General features: G+C 41.0%; 1 non-coding gene across 1 annotated transcript; it reads right to left on the reverse strand.

Annotated features, from left to right (window-relative positions):
• Positions 1–7,698: 7,698 nt before the first annotated feature.
• trnar-ucu (transfer RNA arginine (anticodon UCU)) lies at positions 7,699–7,790 on the reverse strand. Its single transcript is given in 2 exon segments — positions 7,699–7,734; positions 7,754–7,790. It is a non-coding gene; the product is annotated as a tRNA-Arg (tRNA).
• Positions 7,791–16,504: the final 8,714 nt, after the last annotated feature.

Consider the following 16,504-nt stretch of genomic DNA (forward strand, 5'->3'; position numbering starts at 1 on the left):
GGCAGCTCTGGTGCAGGTGAGTATTTATTTACAGGAGTGGGTACAAACAGCAATGGTGGGTGAACATGAAACCGGAAACCTAAACTGGGTAAAACTAACAAAACAAACCAGAAACGAAGATGCAGGGAGGTCCGGGGAAATGCATACGGAGAGACGCAGGGAGACCGAGGGGAAACAACACAGACGAACAAGCAACGACTAAGACAGAAGACAAGACATAAAAACACTCAGAGAACACAGGGAGATCACACACAGGTGGGGGACACAGCTGGGAGTGATTAACGTGACGAGACTAGGGAGGCAAACTGAAAACACTCACATAAGACGCAGACCTTCAAAATAAAACAGGAAACACATACACCCAATGACACAACGCAAAAACTTCACACAGACTGGGGAACACATAGGAACATGAAAACAAAACCCAGAATAATAATAACTACTAAAACATAAACATGGAGTCACAAACTCCAGATCATGACAGGAGGACGTAAGAATGATGGCGTGGATGCCAGGGATATTGTGAGATGATATGGTGACCCCTAAAGGGAGCAACTGAATGGAGAAGATCATCTCCGTTGTCCAAAAGTAATAAAAAGTGTTGTTGGTGTTAAATAAAAGGTTAGGAAAGAACGTCCCTCACTTGTTTGCCTGAAGCCCAAGATCTTTGACTCACTCATAATGTGGACATTTTAAAGTTTTATATGGGTAAAAGAACTAGTGATTAAGATTCATTGATTAATTAATTATTGAATTGATTTCTTTGACTTTTGTTCATAATTCTGCCAAAATCTGAACTGATCTCAATCCTGAACACCAAGTAACACCAAGTGTATCTTATGTGATAAATGAGGGCTATTGTTGTAATAAGAATTAAAGGTTATTACCCTAATTCAGAATATGTAATAGAACACACAGTTTAATGAATAATGCCATAATTATCCTGAGACCTCCATTCATATGCTGCCAGCTCTATAGATCCAAAAGATTTTTGGTATCAGTGAATACTGCCCCAGTTGGGTTGACTGGTGATTATGAATTCACTATACGTGTTAATGTCAGAGAACGACTACTTGTCTGTCTGTGACAAACTGGCAACCTCTCAGTCGATATCATCAGAGTTAGACTCCGGCTCCTTACAACCAGTCAGATAAGCAGATAAGAAAACTGATAATGGGGGGACTTTGTCGGGGATTGATGTGAGATAGATGAGCCAGCTATTGTCTCCATCATACAGCCCCAAACAGCACATGCTTGTTGTGCTGTAGCATTGCTTATGATGGTTTGGTTTATGGCATTTTTCATCATTTGTCCTGTCAGTTCATATCCACTGTGTCTCCACCTTTATGCATCGCCTTCATTGCATTTTGAAAAGTCAGTTTTGCTTAGGAATGAGTGAGTGAAATAATAGAGGTACTGTGTCCGTGGCACAGTAAGAGCTGTTCGAATTCTCCAAATACAAAGGAAAGATACCTCATTGGTTCCTGCATTACCACACAGGATACACTGAACCGTCCTTTATGAAAAGGAAAGGAGATAGTACACAGTTCAAATCAACACACATTCTGACCAGTCACAGAAGCAACCAGTGTGACTGACAAGTGTTGCAGAGTGTCTATATAAACTACTCCATCTTGTGCCATTTTCTTCCCTCTATGCAGATGTGTTTAAAAGCTTAGTTTGTTAAAGACACCGGCACATCAAGACCCCTGCTTTTGGCTTCCACCCAGGCTGCATAGTATCCAACCCATGGGCCTACATGGCAGTGGAGGTTATTTCTTCCTGCTACCCAGCAAGGTTCTCAAACTGTGAATTGTGAATTATTGAGAGATTTTTTTCTTAGTCTGTCCCCTCACCTGGAACCGATTTACCCTTCGAGACTATACCAGTGGCTGTTTCCCAGGATCAGAGGGATGCTAACCCCTCCTCTGTAATTAGGTAGCAATTTTTCAACAAGGAAGAATCAAAACCCTTTAAACCATCCTTTTTTCAGTTAGACCTGTGGCCATACAATCTTGGTAATCGTGAATGGTGGCTGGACCTCAGACTCCTGGATGGTGCTAAGAGCAAAGCCGCTGCTAAGAGCAAAGCCGCTGCTTCATTGTGATGCTCCAGGAGTCAACTCAGGTGGTTCAGGTGTCTAATCAGGATGCTTCTTGCGTGCATCTCTTTGGAGGTTTTCCAAGCACATCCAGCTGGGAGGAGATCACTGGGCAGACCCAGAACTTGCTGGAGACATTATATCTCATCAAGCTGGGAATGCCCTAGGATGCCCAAGAGGAACTAGAATGTGGGATCAGGAAGGATGTCTGGAATACCGTGAATTACTGCTTTGTCCATCATCATGCAGTCTGATTTTGGGTGAAAACAAAATGGATAAATGGATGGACTGGCAATAAATATTATTCTATTTTATTAAAAAAAATCTGTTTTTGTAAATTGCTTTATAATTTAGAAAAATATAATTTGTTATATCAAGATGAAAGTAAATCAGTTTGCATTGATAATGTTGCTATACTGAATGTTGCTGTTTTGCTAGTCTGCATAACTCTGCATAACACAGTCTGTTCTTTACAGATGTCTGGTTTGATCTGACCGTGTCTTGAACAGCATTAAATACTAAAAAAAAAAGGTAAGTTGAAAAAAATTCTAGTCTAGTCAAAAGTTTAGAAGTTGAGCATTTTATTCTACAGTTCTGATTACTTCATTGTTGGAGTTTATACAAAAATAACAAGAAGCCTGAAAAATTCTATTATTAAAAATATATAAATTATCATTTTAGAGTAGATGATGCATTGGTACTGTAATTAACTAATGCACATTTCCTTTTTCTGCTGAATTTTGGTCCTTGATGCACAGGAAGTTTAGGAAGCCCTGAAAAATTGTTGTAAAGTTGTCATTATTTTTTATTACCATCTTGTCAATTGTTGCTACTGCTGTAAAAATTAAGTTTTCAGGACTGAGAAAATGAATGTTTATTTTCCTTTTGTCACATAGGCATATTTGAAATTGTACAATGGGGAATTTAAACAGGTTTTTAGAGGCCTGAGAGGTCATGGAACTTATTCAGAAAATAAATTACTGTGGAAACTTTCAATAGAAGTGAAACAGGGACAGAAATATAATTGCCTCGACTTTTTTCCCCCTCAGACTGCAGCATTATACGTTGAGACTCTGAGTAGACCACTTTATTTAACATCGAAACAAGATGCCTGAGCATGCCACTGTGGCTATCAGTCCCCTCAACACCTCAAGTAAAAATGTTGTCATTCATTCTGCTGGTAGCGAATGAGGATCCATTTCTGTGCTCAAAGCGAGCAGTCATGTTGCTATTCAAAATCATCAACCAGATTTGTAAAACCACAGAGCCGCTGTTGGCAGTGACACTGTCTGTCTGTTAATGGGCAACTCTTATTCTTCCTGCAAGAAGAACTCAGAAAGAGCTTACTCAAGTTCACAAATATTTTTGTCCCTGTCTGTACATTAGTCTCTGAGCAGTTTGCAGTTGCATATCCTATGTTTAGTAATCAATAGGAGATGTTGTGGACAGAATGACTCCTCTCAGCGATTCACCTCAAATGGCAATCACACACATTTTCGGTGTTTCAACACAGTTTTAACTGGTTTTTCTTTCATTGGGTTTATTGATGCCACATAAAATAAATCTCAAGCATAAAAACACAGCTGTAAAATGTGCCACCTAGCAGCTGCCCACACTAACAGGCGTCTGCCACTGACTCACTGGGGTTAAGTACCTTTATAAAGGTCACATAACTTTTCTAACTGCCCATGATGACTTGACCTCTGGGTACTGTGACCAATGTTTCAGGGCTTCCTGTGAGACCAAGATTTAGTGTTCCTGTCATGTACGGCTGTGTGACAGGCAAGGCAGGACCAAATTGCCAGATAGAGACATGGGTAAACTAAGAGAGGCAACTTTATTGCTTTAGGTTATAAACACAAAACATAAGGAATACAAAAACTCTAGCGAGGTAAAAACTACAAACTAGGAAGCTTGAAAACTACAAGGAAACTAATGCAAGCAAAACACACAGCTCAAGTGGATGACATGACAGAGAACAGAGGGAGACACAGATGGTATTTACACAGGAGGAGATTAGGGCAGAGTGGACACACCTGGATGCACAGCTGAGCAGAATCTGACTGACATGACAGGGGAAGCAAAACTGAATATAACATGCAAGAACGAGAGAGTATCAAAATAAAACAGGAAGTAACACACATACAAATAAATACTGAGACTCAGACTAACACTACTCAAACTACTAAGTTGATAATACTACTGGGGGTAAACAGACAATGAGACATGACAGACTGGAGAGACTGAAAGGATAACAAAACACAGAGACAAGATTGGGAGAGACTGGGGCACTGGCATAATAGAAATAAGACTTATAAACAGCAAACTCAAAGAAACTCAAACACAACATATCCAGGAGCCAGAACATCTTATATTTTCAAGAGACAGAGCATTGTTTCACAAATTCAGACTTTAAGAAAATCTAATAAAAAGGTAATATTAGTAAGAAGATATCAAAAATCTTTTGCAAGGGTAAAAAAAAAAGTGTTAATCCATCCTATGAATGTAAAACTTAGTTTGAGTATTTTTTCTTATGATTTAAGGAAACTGTGAATTTCAAGCTGGTCTCATAAAATTTATCCACATACAGTTTTTTATCCACATGCAGAATAATCCAATAGACTTCAGTCCTTTGCAGTATGTAATGCTATAAGACTACAGGCATGTAACAATGTTAAATGTCTGTCTTTTAGCTTATGTTTGATTTTGTCCCCTAATTGTAATATTTTGTCATAATATCAGGGGACTTCAATCATGCCTCTTTGGACTCCACACTGCCCACCTTCACCCAGTATGTGACCTGCTCAACCAGAGACAATAAAACACTGGACTTACTGTATGCCAATGCTGAAGAGGCATACAGTTCATCACCTCTCCCTCCACTGGGCAAATCTGACCACAACCTGGTGCACCTTGTCCCTGTGTATGAGCCCTTAGTGCGCAGGGTGCCACCAGCCACCCGCACAGTGCAGAGATGGTCAGAGGAGAGCGAGGAGGCTCTTAAGGACTGTTTTGAGTCGACTGTGTGGGAGGTGATCTGTGACGACCATGGAGAGGACATCGACAGCCTTACTACATGCATTACTGACTATATTAATTTCTGTGTGGATAACACCGTACCTTCCAGGACTGTACGGTGTTTCTCCAACAACAAACCTTGGATTACCCCAGAAATTAAAGCTGTCCTCAAGCAGAAGAGGAGGGCCTTCAAATCCAAAGACAAAGAGGAGTTGAAAAGGGTGCAGAGAGAGTTGAGGGGACGGATAAGGAATGGGAAGGACAGCTACAGGCAGAAGATGGAGAACCAGCTTCAGCAAAACAACGTTGGTGAAGTCTGGAGAGGCCTCAGAACCATCTCAGGCCACAAACAGCAGAACTCTCTGCCTGGGAGGGATGTGAGGTGGGCAAATGAACTGAATCATTTCTTCAACAGATTTGATTCAACCATGAGACAGTCTACAACATCGGCTGCAGACTCACCCACCCCCACTGCTGCTGTTCCACCTCAGACACTTCACACCTCCTCTATTCACCCTGCTCACTCCCCCCCACCCCCAACAACAGCATCCAATACACACTCAACACAAGGCTCCAGCCTGTCTCTCTCAACCACCCAGGTTAGGAGGGAACTGAGGAGGATTAATGGCAAGAAGGCAGCGGGCCCAGATGGCATCAGCTCGAGGGTCGTCAGGTCCTGCGCGGACCAACTGTGTGGGGTGATGGAGCACCTCTTCAACCTGAGCCTGAGGTTGGGAAGAGTTCCACAGCTCTGGAAAACCTCCTGTGTTGTACCAGTGCCAAAGACTTCACGCCCCAAGGACCTCAACAGCTACAGGCCGGTGGCTCTGACATCCCACCTGATGAAGACCTTGGAGTGGAGCGGTTGGTCCTGGCTCAGCTTCGGCGCCTAACAAGCTCATCACTGGACCCACTTCAGTTTGCCTACCAGCCTGGCATTGGCGCGGATGATGCCGTCATTCACCTCCTACATCGTTCCCTCGCTCACCTGGAGACCGCTGGAAGCACTGTGAGAATCATGTTCTTTGATTTCTCCAGTGCCTTCAACACTATTCTTCCCTCGGTTCTGAAGGACAAGCTGGAGAACTCTGGAGTGGACCATCACCTCACTACCTGGATTTTGGACTACCTCACCGACCGACCACAGTATGTGAGGACTCAGGGCTGTGTGTCGGACAGGGTCGTCTGCAGTACGGGGGCCCCACAGGGAACGGTTCTGGCTCCGTTCCTCTTCACCATCTACACTGCAGACTTCTCCCACAATTCCACCCAGTGCTTCCTGCAGAAGTTCTCTGATGACTCTGCAATAGTCGGCCTCATCACTGATGGGGACGACAAGGAGTACAGAGGACTGACTCAAGACTTTGTGGACTGGTGCCAGCTGAACTACCTCCAGATCAACGCCAGTAAAACCAAGGAGCTGGTGGTAGACTTCCGCAGGCACAAGCATTCTCCACTGCAACCACTGAACATCCAGGGTATGGACATTGAGGCTGTGGACAGCTACAGGTACCTTGGTGTTCATCTGAACAACAGACTGGACTGGACTCATAACTCAGACGCCCTCTACAGGAAAGGGCAGAGCAGGTTGTACCTGCTGCGGAGACTCAGGTCGTTTGGGGTGGAGGGCCCACTCCTGAAGACCTTCTATGACTCTGTGGTGGCTTCTGCTATCTTTTATGGTGTGGTCTGCTGGGGCGGCAGCATCTCTGCTGGGGACAGGAAGAGACTGAACAGGGTGATCCGAAGGGCCAGCTCTGTTCTAGGATGCCCTCTGGACCCAGTGGAGGTGGTGAGTGACAGGAGAACGGCGGCTAAGCTGTCATCCCTGTTGGACAACGTCTCCCACCCCATGCAGCAGACTGTGACAGCACTGAGCAGCTCCTTCAGTGGGAGACTGCGGCACCCACGGTGTGGGACGGAGAGATTTCGCAGGTCTTTCCTCCCCACTGCTGTCAGACTCCACAACAAAGACTTTAACTGAACAAACACACACATCCACACATGTGAAATAACACTAAGTGCAATAATCTTTTCTGGCATCGTTGTATTTTTACTCAGTTGTATATAGCATTCGTATTCTATTTTTATCTTATTGTATATTTTTATTCTATTTTATTCTACTGTATATAGTATATTATTTTATTCTATTCTGTACAGCTGTGTACTGTATTTATTCTTATTGTATTCTAATTTTTGCGTCATAACTTTTGCACTGTCCACTTCCTGCTGTGACAAAACAAATTTCCCACGTGTGGGACTAATAAAGGTTATCTTATCTTATCTTAAAGCCTTGCGTAAAGTGCAATTCAATGCATTAACTTGTCACAAAACTGAACACTTAACAAATTTGTTAGACCACCACTCAATGGCTCATGCTACAGTAACTGTATTAGTAATTACTAAAATATTTTTTATGTTTCTGTAATGGTTCATCCATTAGTATGTGGACACTCTGTAATGAAAACAGAAAAGGTACAGTAGAAAACAAAAGGAAAAACTGTGACTTTTCTTTCCTAATTAAAGGTCATGTAATTGTGTTATAGATAGAACCTCAGGTAGGTCCCTCAGTTAAATAGTGACTCTGGTGGGACTTGAACCCACAACCTTTGAATTACATCTGAAGTGAATCACTAGAAGTCCAATGCGCTATCCATTGCGCCACAGAGCCTGTTATATGTTGCATCCCCTAATCATTTTTTGTTGCTTCTTGCATTGGAACTTAAACCTAAATCCTATAACCTATATCCCTGTGCCTTAAAAAAGCAGCTAGCTATATCCATTGCACTAAAATATGCTAATTTTCTGACCACTATGTGACTAATCCGGTCGTTAAGTGATGACGTGACAAATCCTACTTCCGGGTCCAAAGTAGTCTGCGTTAATATGGCTTTTGTGTTGTTAACATGTTTAATGTTATGTATTTTCTTCTATTTAATCTCAAAAAGCTCCTAAAACAGTCAGTGATCACTGTTGACCTCCCTCGGCTTTTATTACCGCTAATCATTTATTTAAGCTCAGTTTTTAAAACCTTATGATGTAACTACAGCCCAGCCCATGCAGCAGTATATGAATGACTAACCTCGTATTGTGGATGGATTATCTCAGTTGTTCTCCTAGCTGAAGTTTGGTCCTTTTACAGCATCCTGCCATGCGATTACATTTGTTCCTGACCACCGAGAACACTCACGTTAACTTTTATCAAGTGGAAAAAAAGTTAGCTTGTTTATATTATGCTAACATAGCTGTGTCGCTAGCGGTCACGTAGCACATCATTAAATGCCAGCTAGCCAAACTTCAGTAACCCTACAAACGTCACTGCTGTTTAGCTTTCTGTCTTCATTTATGTTGGAAGTGATAGCAGAGCTGTACGTTTTAATTTGTTTCCAAAACCCCGCAGTCAGGACATGCTATATTGTATTTAGATAGAAGCTAGCGAGCTAACTTCCTGCTAACTTCTAACTCCGTTAAATGTCATAAATTCCGTTTTCATGGATGCCTGGATGTTAAACTCAATTGTTACACCTGGTAGAGCAGAACGCTGATCATTTTATTAAAGATTAAAGACTTTAGACAGCTTTTCAACTCTCAGTAATGCCATAGTGATCGTTTGATATATGGACCTGCAGCGGAGTTTAGGCCCAGACATGGCTAATGACGTCAGACTTTACGACCGGATAGCGAAAGAATATTCACTGGACCATAATGATACAACAAAGATGATGGAATTTGGTTCCATAAAATTAAATCCTGCACTTTCACAATTAAAATTATTTTATAAATCGTATTAAGTTTGAACAAACATTATTTGTGAGGTCAGAGAAGCATGACCAGACTGCTTTAAGCTGAACCCCTGCTGAAGTCATTACCTTGACATTCAGGGTTGGGAAAACCAAGAGTTTCTCTTTTTACTGATAGAAATCTTAAAAGGTGAATGAGTCCAGGTCAAGTGGTTTACACACAATTTCAGCATGCAGCGCTCTGTGTATTTACTGTGTAGGATTTGTACTATTATCTCAAACAAAGTCAGAGAAAATGATTCAAAATGAAAGAAAAAATAAATGATTCAAATCACTCTGATCTTTCTTCGTTATTGCTTCACCCAATTGGATAATAAATGCGCCACCATGTCCCATCTCTTTTACCCAGTTCACTCGTTGTGAGGACACTTCTGGCATTTAGTTTATCATTTTCATCAGTGTCGCACGTGCAGTGACCCCAATATCACCCGCCGTCATTCATCATTAGCACGTTTATAAGCATGCTTCCACTAGCGGCCCTCACAGGGAATTTAACCATTTGCATAGAAAAATTGCTTTCCTCCATGCAATAAGAACGGACTGTTTTACATAATTACAAATGATGTGCGGCTGCAGGACAAAACTGACATGTGCACGTGGGAGAATTAAGAGGGGAATGGAACTGTTATAGATATGATTTGTGTCGGTGGACATGAAGGATTTGAATAACTGAATATATTTTTGCTTCTGTATGTTGCAAGGTGAAGATTTTATGTCTTATATATTTGTTTGTATATTTTGCAGGTAAGAAATGTAAGACTAAATTCCTTTTATCAATTTGTCAAGTCTTATAAAGTACCACTTTTCTTTTTTAAATTTTTTTTCTGACAGTGAAGGTATTGATTCTTTTAGTATTCTCTGTCTCCGTTAAAAGTCATGCATACTTTTAAGGCAACTTTAAGAAGTAATTCTGAATATTTCAGTATAACTATTTTTAGAGGTTTTGAATCCAATATATTGAGATTGTTTGACATTTAGACACTGGATTGTCCCTGTGGCATCTTTATGAGTTCAGAAAAGTTTTCCCAATTCTGACTCCTCGAGCCCAGACTTATTTCTAGCAAGTGGATGGAAAACCCATTAAGACTAATGACTCGTGTTGAAGGTAAAATCTGAGAACCACAGACAGCTATGAGGTGATGTTTTTTGAAATCACGTCAGACGTCAAGGTTTGGGTTAAATGCTTTGTGTTTTTTTAGTAGAAGTGGTCATGGTTAAATGCTGGCTTTCAGTTTAAAACTGGAAACAAATTGCAAACATGCTTTGACAACAACTCATTAATCCACCCTGACTACCTTCCTACATGGATGCTATGTTATGCTAATTACTGTCTCCACTACATGCTGTTGCAAGGGAAAAGTAACTACCTGTTGTAATAAGCTACTTGCACATTTGGCCTGTGTCTCTGAGTTTATACATTGACAATCTTTAAAGTGTATAAAAATGACAGGCTAATATGTATATATGTATATGCCATGAGCCTTTTTCGCTGTAACAGACCTCCTCAATTCATTAGCCAGCTCAATTCTGCTGTCAGACTGTAAAGCAGGTACTTTATGTTTGCAGAAAGGTCTAGACGCAGAGTTTCACCACAGAGCAGAACTTTCCATCGATGCCATTTCCCGGCCAACTTCCTCCTCAATCTGTCTCGCTCCGGTGGTGTTGGCAGTGGAGGAGAAGACTTGCAGTGATAACAGAGCCAGAGATAAAACAGAGAAAACACACACAATGAGCAGCAGTGTGTTCAGACGGATGTGTTTGAGAGCTATTAGAGCCTGTCACAGTTGGCTTGTCACGAATCGGGTACACACACACACACACACACACACACACACACACACACACACACACACGCAAGCAAGCATGCACGTACATGTACGCGTGTACACATACACATGTCCCAGCAGCTTGCACATTTCTAACAACTGTACACACACTGGATGACATACTCCCCACTGTGGCAATCATGCACAGACTCGCACTCGCCTCATTCCTACATGTCTCTGAGGCTGTCTCACTCACACGCACGTGTCTGCCTGTCTTCCCTGGGAATCAAAGGCAGTGGCAGCAGGTATTTTCGATGTGCAGACTTGAGTAGTTTTCAAAGATAAGAGCTGCGACTGAGTGGCTCTGTTGCCATATGGGTAGTTTGTGTGTATGTGTGTGTGTGTGTGTGTATTGAGAGAGAGCGAGAGAGACTGAGACCACAGACCAAACACTTCTGTCACTGCAAATGTCATCCAGCACTGCGGAGGAGGAAGGACACCTATGGCCAGGTGTGCTTCATAAAGTGTTCCTGGACACAGGAAATATGTAATGGAAGTTTTTCTTTTTTTGTCCTTTTACATGCGGTTCATCTTTGCAGCCAGCAATTTAATTTGGTATCACAGAATGTGAGAAAAAAATATGAGAAAGGGTCACTTTTAAGCTATTTTTGAGGCTGATTACCTGTATTCTGCATTCCACTTCCTGCTAAAAAATATTGTTAATGTGATTTGTTAAGGTAATAAGAAGTTTTTTGGCAGCAAAATCTTAAAAAGTCGTTGGCAACCAATGTGCCAGAAACAGCAAAGTTTACACATCTAATTAAAATCATTGGGCTTATTTGTCATGCCAAGAGTCACATCCAGATAAAATCCTGTTATGAGAATCTAATTTGTTGCACTTTTGTTTACCCAGAAATACATCTCTGGAAAAGCTCTGTTGAAATTCTGTTTCACTTAAGTTGCCATTATCACAGAGCACATACTCTGATTGTTTTACTGATGTTGTTACACTTGAAGAGAGCTGAGATTACATCATTTGTGTTTGGAAGAGAAGGTTCAGGTTAGTTCTTTGCGATATCTCACAAAACCGATTCTCAAAGCTCCTTTAAACAGTTCCTTTAAAAAATGTGGCTTTAGATGGCAAACAAACCCCCCCAAAACATTTTAACACATGAAGCCAGTCCAAAAGGATCCAGTAATAGAGAATATTTTACTCACTTCACCTATGACCCTAATAAATGCTTTCCTGATGAGTTTCTGAATTGAACGACCACTTTCAAGTCTCTTTTAATATGGTATCATGTATATTTAGTAAAAGATGCTACCATTTAGTGTAAATTGTATGAGTTTGAGTGTGTGGTGCCCTTCAGTTCCTCAGTCAAGTTAACCTTAGACTTGCTTGTGGTGTCTGGTTTAAAAATCAAGATATCAAAGGCTAAAATCAGAAACTTGAAGCTTTGAAACAGTGGGACGAAATCAAGTGGGTGACATCTGCAATATACAAACCTTTAAATGACATATATCTAAAGAGGCATTTAAATTATATCGAATAAATATAAGGGAATCTTGTTTTATCACTGTGAAAGCATTTCAAATGTAGCCAATCGTGTAACCTGCAAGTATAGCATCATTTTTTGTTCTTCCTTTGTTATTGCAAAACAATTTTTGCCCTTTGCCTGTCATTTCATGCAGTGTAGTTTATCATGTGAAAATCTAATAGTTCATAATATGCTTATAGAGACATCCTATTTATACACAGTTGCTCCAGCATTTCTATATATACTTTATGCATAAAATCTAATTTATCTGATGAGCATATACATGAAAACCTGTCAGGGGAAAGTGGAGGTGATGTGAGAACACTATTTTTGACTGTCCATCAAGCCAGTCGAACAGTCTTTGATCAGGCAGGGAGGCAGCTCTTTGATGCAGAGTGACCTAGCATGTCTTCTGAGGAGTGAGGGAAAAATTGGCTGCTGCACCTCTGTGCACTTACAACCCGAAAGTAATAATGCTCATTTTATACTTCACATTTGAAGCACGAAGCCGGCGCTACTATCTTGCAAAGAGTGCAGGACTCGAATAGGCTTTCTTAGAAGTGATAAATAGTGTTCCACAGATAGGTCACATGCCACGATGTTCTATCATGTAATATAAACTAATCAAGTAACTAAAGAGTTAGCGGTGATTAAGACTTTCGCAGCCACCCCACACTCGGTAATTTTGTGGATCCATGTTGGTCGTCTTTTCTAGGTTGGAATGAATAGATCTGGTTCTAGACTGGTCGCCAGCACCGTGTTGGTGGGATGATTTTTGCCAGCAAATTTAGAATTTCAGTCTAATTCAGAAGACATTCCCTCCTCCTATTTCTTTCATTCCTGCCAATTCATTTATTCAGTTAGTTAATCCACTAGTTACTACTAATTACAACTTTCTTGCAGATCCATGTCCTCTCCTGATGTTCTCCATCAGAAGAGGACATGGATCCGTTTGAGTAGTAGTCCTTCAGTTACCAGTGTCCAACATAATCAACTAAATCAAAGGAGCAGTGCAAATATTGTACTGCGTCATGGTGTCCAATTTTGTGCAGATAATAAATTAACTTTTTCGTTAATTTAATATCCTTTACTGTTTCTCAGTGTTTAGCTTTTTTTCATATCCCCTTTCCCCTTTGTTCTATTTCTCAGTTTGTGAATCCTCTATCCTTGCCGCCTCTCCTAGTGTCTTAGTGACTCCCACCAGCAGAGGATGCAAGGAAGACACACAAGGCATCGACATTTATCAAAACATCCTTGACACCCCTGCTGGAGGCTTATTTTAAAGTAATGTCAATTAAATGTGACATTTAATTGACATTACTTAAATTGTTTGCTTGTAGCACAACCACAGCTGTACTTTTTGATCTCGGGTGTAAGAGGGCTTGTGACAAACGTAACACAAATAGTGAGGGGTTTGTATACTCACCTCTGTTATAGTTGAAGTTAAAAACACTTTACCTCCATCTTTCCTGTCTCCTCCTCTGTTTTAGGAATTGAGACATCCTGTAAGGTGATTTTCAAGTCACCAGCAAGAGGATGAAGGACAGAGGAAAATATAGGGCACAATTTAGAGATATCAGAAAAGCCTTCTGCCTGTATCTACTTGTTTTTCCATCGGTTGGACTCATCACAGGCCCTTCCTGTTATATATATATATATATATATATATATATATATATATATATATATATATATATATATATATATATATATATATATATACATAAATAGACTTGCCTCTACTTGGCAGTCTGTCTCCTTATGTTTTCCTTGTATTTTTTGGATCCTTGCTTGCTTCTTTGTCTTTTTCCAGTTTTAGTAGACTTGAGCAGAATCCATTTGTTATGTCTGCATTTGAATCCTCATTTTGACCTCTCTCTCTCTTTAGTATTAGTCCCATTAAAAGTAGACACTAAGAGTGTAAACCCTGTGCCCATGTACTTAAGTCATGCTCTTACAGTAAGTCAGAATTTATTTCAAAATGATAGAGACAGAATGACGGCACGATGAAGACAGAGGATGATGAAAAGAGAGGGAGAGAAAACGATACAGCGTGATGGAAGTGCCAGTCATCAGCCCTTCAGTTTCACTCCTGCGTGAGGAAACCAACCATCCATAATGCATCACATGTCTCCTAGCAACAGCCGGGAACCTAGCAACAGGATCTTAGCAACAGCAACAAACTGCTGCCTCTTTCGCTGCTGGCCAATCGGGGAGCCGTGTTTCTGATCGGCCCCAGCCAACCGGGATGAGCGGGGCTGGTAAGAGAGTGAAGTGGGTGTGTTTCCTCGCACAGCTGATTGGGCACACAGACTGAGAAGACATGCATATACAAACAGAACACACACAGAAATAGGGTGTGGAAATGTGCATGCAGAGGAAATACACTTTTTTTTTTTCCTTTTTTGGCATAAGTATACACTGCTGTCTGGGATACACAGACAGTATAAGGCCTGAGACAGACTCTCTGTTTAACCACATACACACTGTGTAAAAGATTAGGACACACATTCGAATTAACTGCAAGTAATAGGATACATTTGACTGCAGAGTGAATGTCAGGTGCTTTTGGTCATTGTTTTTAAAGCTAAAATTCCGCTTTTTACTTACTTCAGGTTATACAGTAAATTGTAACTTTGGTGTAGATGTAGCTCAGGAGGTAGAGTCGGTCATCTACTAATCAGAAGGTGTGTGTGTGTACATATATATATATATATATATATATATATATATATATATATATATATATATACACACCTTCTTGGAGTTACCCTAACTCCAATTACAGACAAGCAATAATTGGAGTTAGGGTAACTGGTGATTCTAAACTTTCCATAGGTGTGAATGTGAGTGTGAATGGTTGTCTGTCTGTCTCTCTGTGTTATAGAGTGGGAACCTATTCAGGGTGTACCCTGCCTCTTACTACCCAAGGTATCCTTCTATGGCTGGGATTAGGCTCCAGTCCCCCACCACAAGGTTTCAGTTTCTTTAAGAAAAATAAGCTCAAATAAAACGCTTTAAATCTCAGATATGTGGATTTTTTTTTAAAAACTGTGTCACTGATAAAACAATGTTAAAGCAGCAATTCCCTAAGTATAAATGTTTCTACAATGTAATTAAAAATCTAAGCTAAGGTTTTGTATCTGAATCATTTGCTTTCTGCCCAATAACTGCAGAGACCTCACAGTTCAGTGTTTTATTGACATCCAGAAGCTCTTACCATGATTTAAATACATCTTTAAATTTGCTTGGACTCCTTTTCCACCAGAAAGGTTTGTGAGGTTGAGTGATAGTTGGGCTCACTTCAATGCATGGCTTGGGTTCTGAAATCAGTCTCCTGGAGTGGAGCTGGACCTCAGTTAGAGGCAGCAGGTATTGATGGGTTTATTTGGTATTGATGGGTTTATTTGCATCTCTCCCCCCCCCCCCCCCCCCCCAGCTTGCTACCTGTTGGGGTTTTCCCCAGTGGACAAGACGGTTGTTTCTCTGCATCTCCTGTTTGGGGAATGGGTGCTGGCTGTTGTTTGCTGACATTTAGTGTAACTGAACTAGGATAGACTGGGTGGGGTGGTGGACAGAGCCCCATCTGGGGACTCCATTGTCCAAAAGGGGGACATCATCTCTCATGCAGACAATGACAGTGAGACTTGAAGGGTAGCTTGGTTAGCCTGTAGGACTCGGGAGGCAGCTGACAGATACCAGCTGGTCAAGCAGAGAGTTGCTCTGGGGGTAGCTTAAGCAAAGACATTGATGTGGGAGGAGTTTAGTGAGACAATGGAGTGAGAGTTTCGGTTAGCCTGATGATTCTAGCAAACCGTCAGGCAACTCAGGAAACACATTGCATTCAGTGGGGATGGAGTGCTGCTAAATACAACTGCCTGTCCATATTATTGTCCAGACACCTCACATTCCCCCTTGATGATTGCTGGAACAGCTCCAGAACTGGAACCACATTGTCTCCTCTGCAGCTCCTCTGGGATTACAGGCTCTGTGCAGTAAAACTGTCAATCAGCCAGTGAAGATTCTCCAAGGAAAAAAAATACTCCAGTAGACTTGTAAAACTTGATTTCACAAGACTTGCAAAGCAAAAAGCAACAATTTCACTGTTGCACAACGAAAAATAAGCAAGAAAAAGAAATTTCATCTGGTTATAATATTCAAGATGCAGGGTTTTTTTTAATGACAATATCTGCAAATATCTAATAGACGATGCTTATATAGTCTGCAATCTTTAACAGATGTTGAAATATGCAGCAGATTTTGCAGCAAGAAATCTTGCCA

This window comes from Rhamphochromis longiceps, linkage group LG18 (genome assembly GCF_057381845.1).
Source record: "Rhamphochromis longiceps isolate RC_006_pf linkage group LG18, R_longiceps_female_GT1.1, whole genome shotgun sequence".
Lineage (NCBI taxonomy): Eukaryota > Metazoa > Chordata > Actinopteri > Cichliformes > Cichlidae > Rhamphochromis > Rhamphochromis longiceps.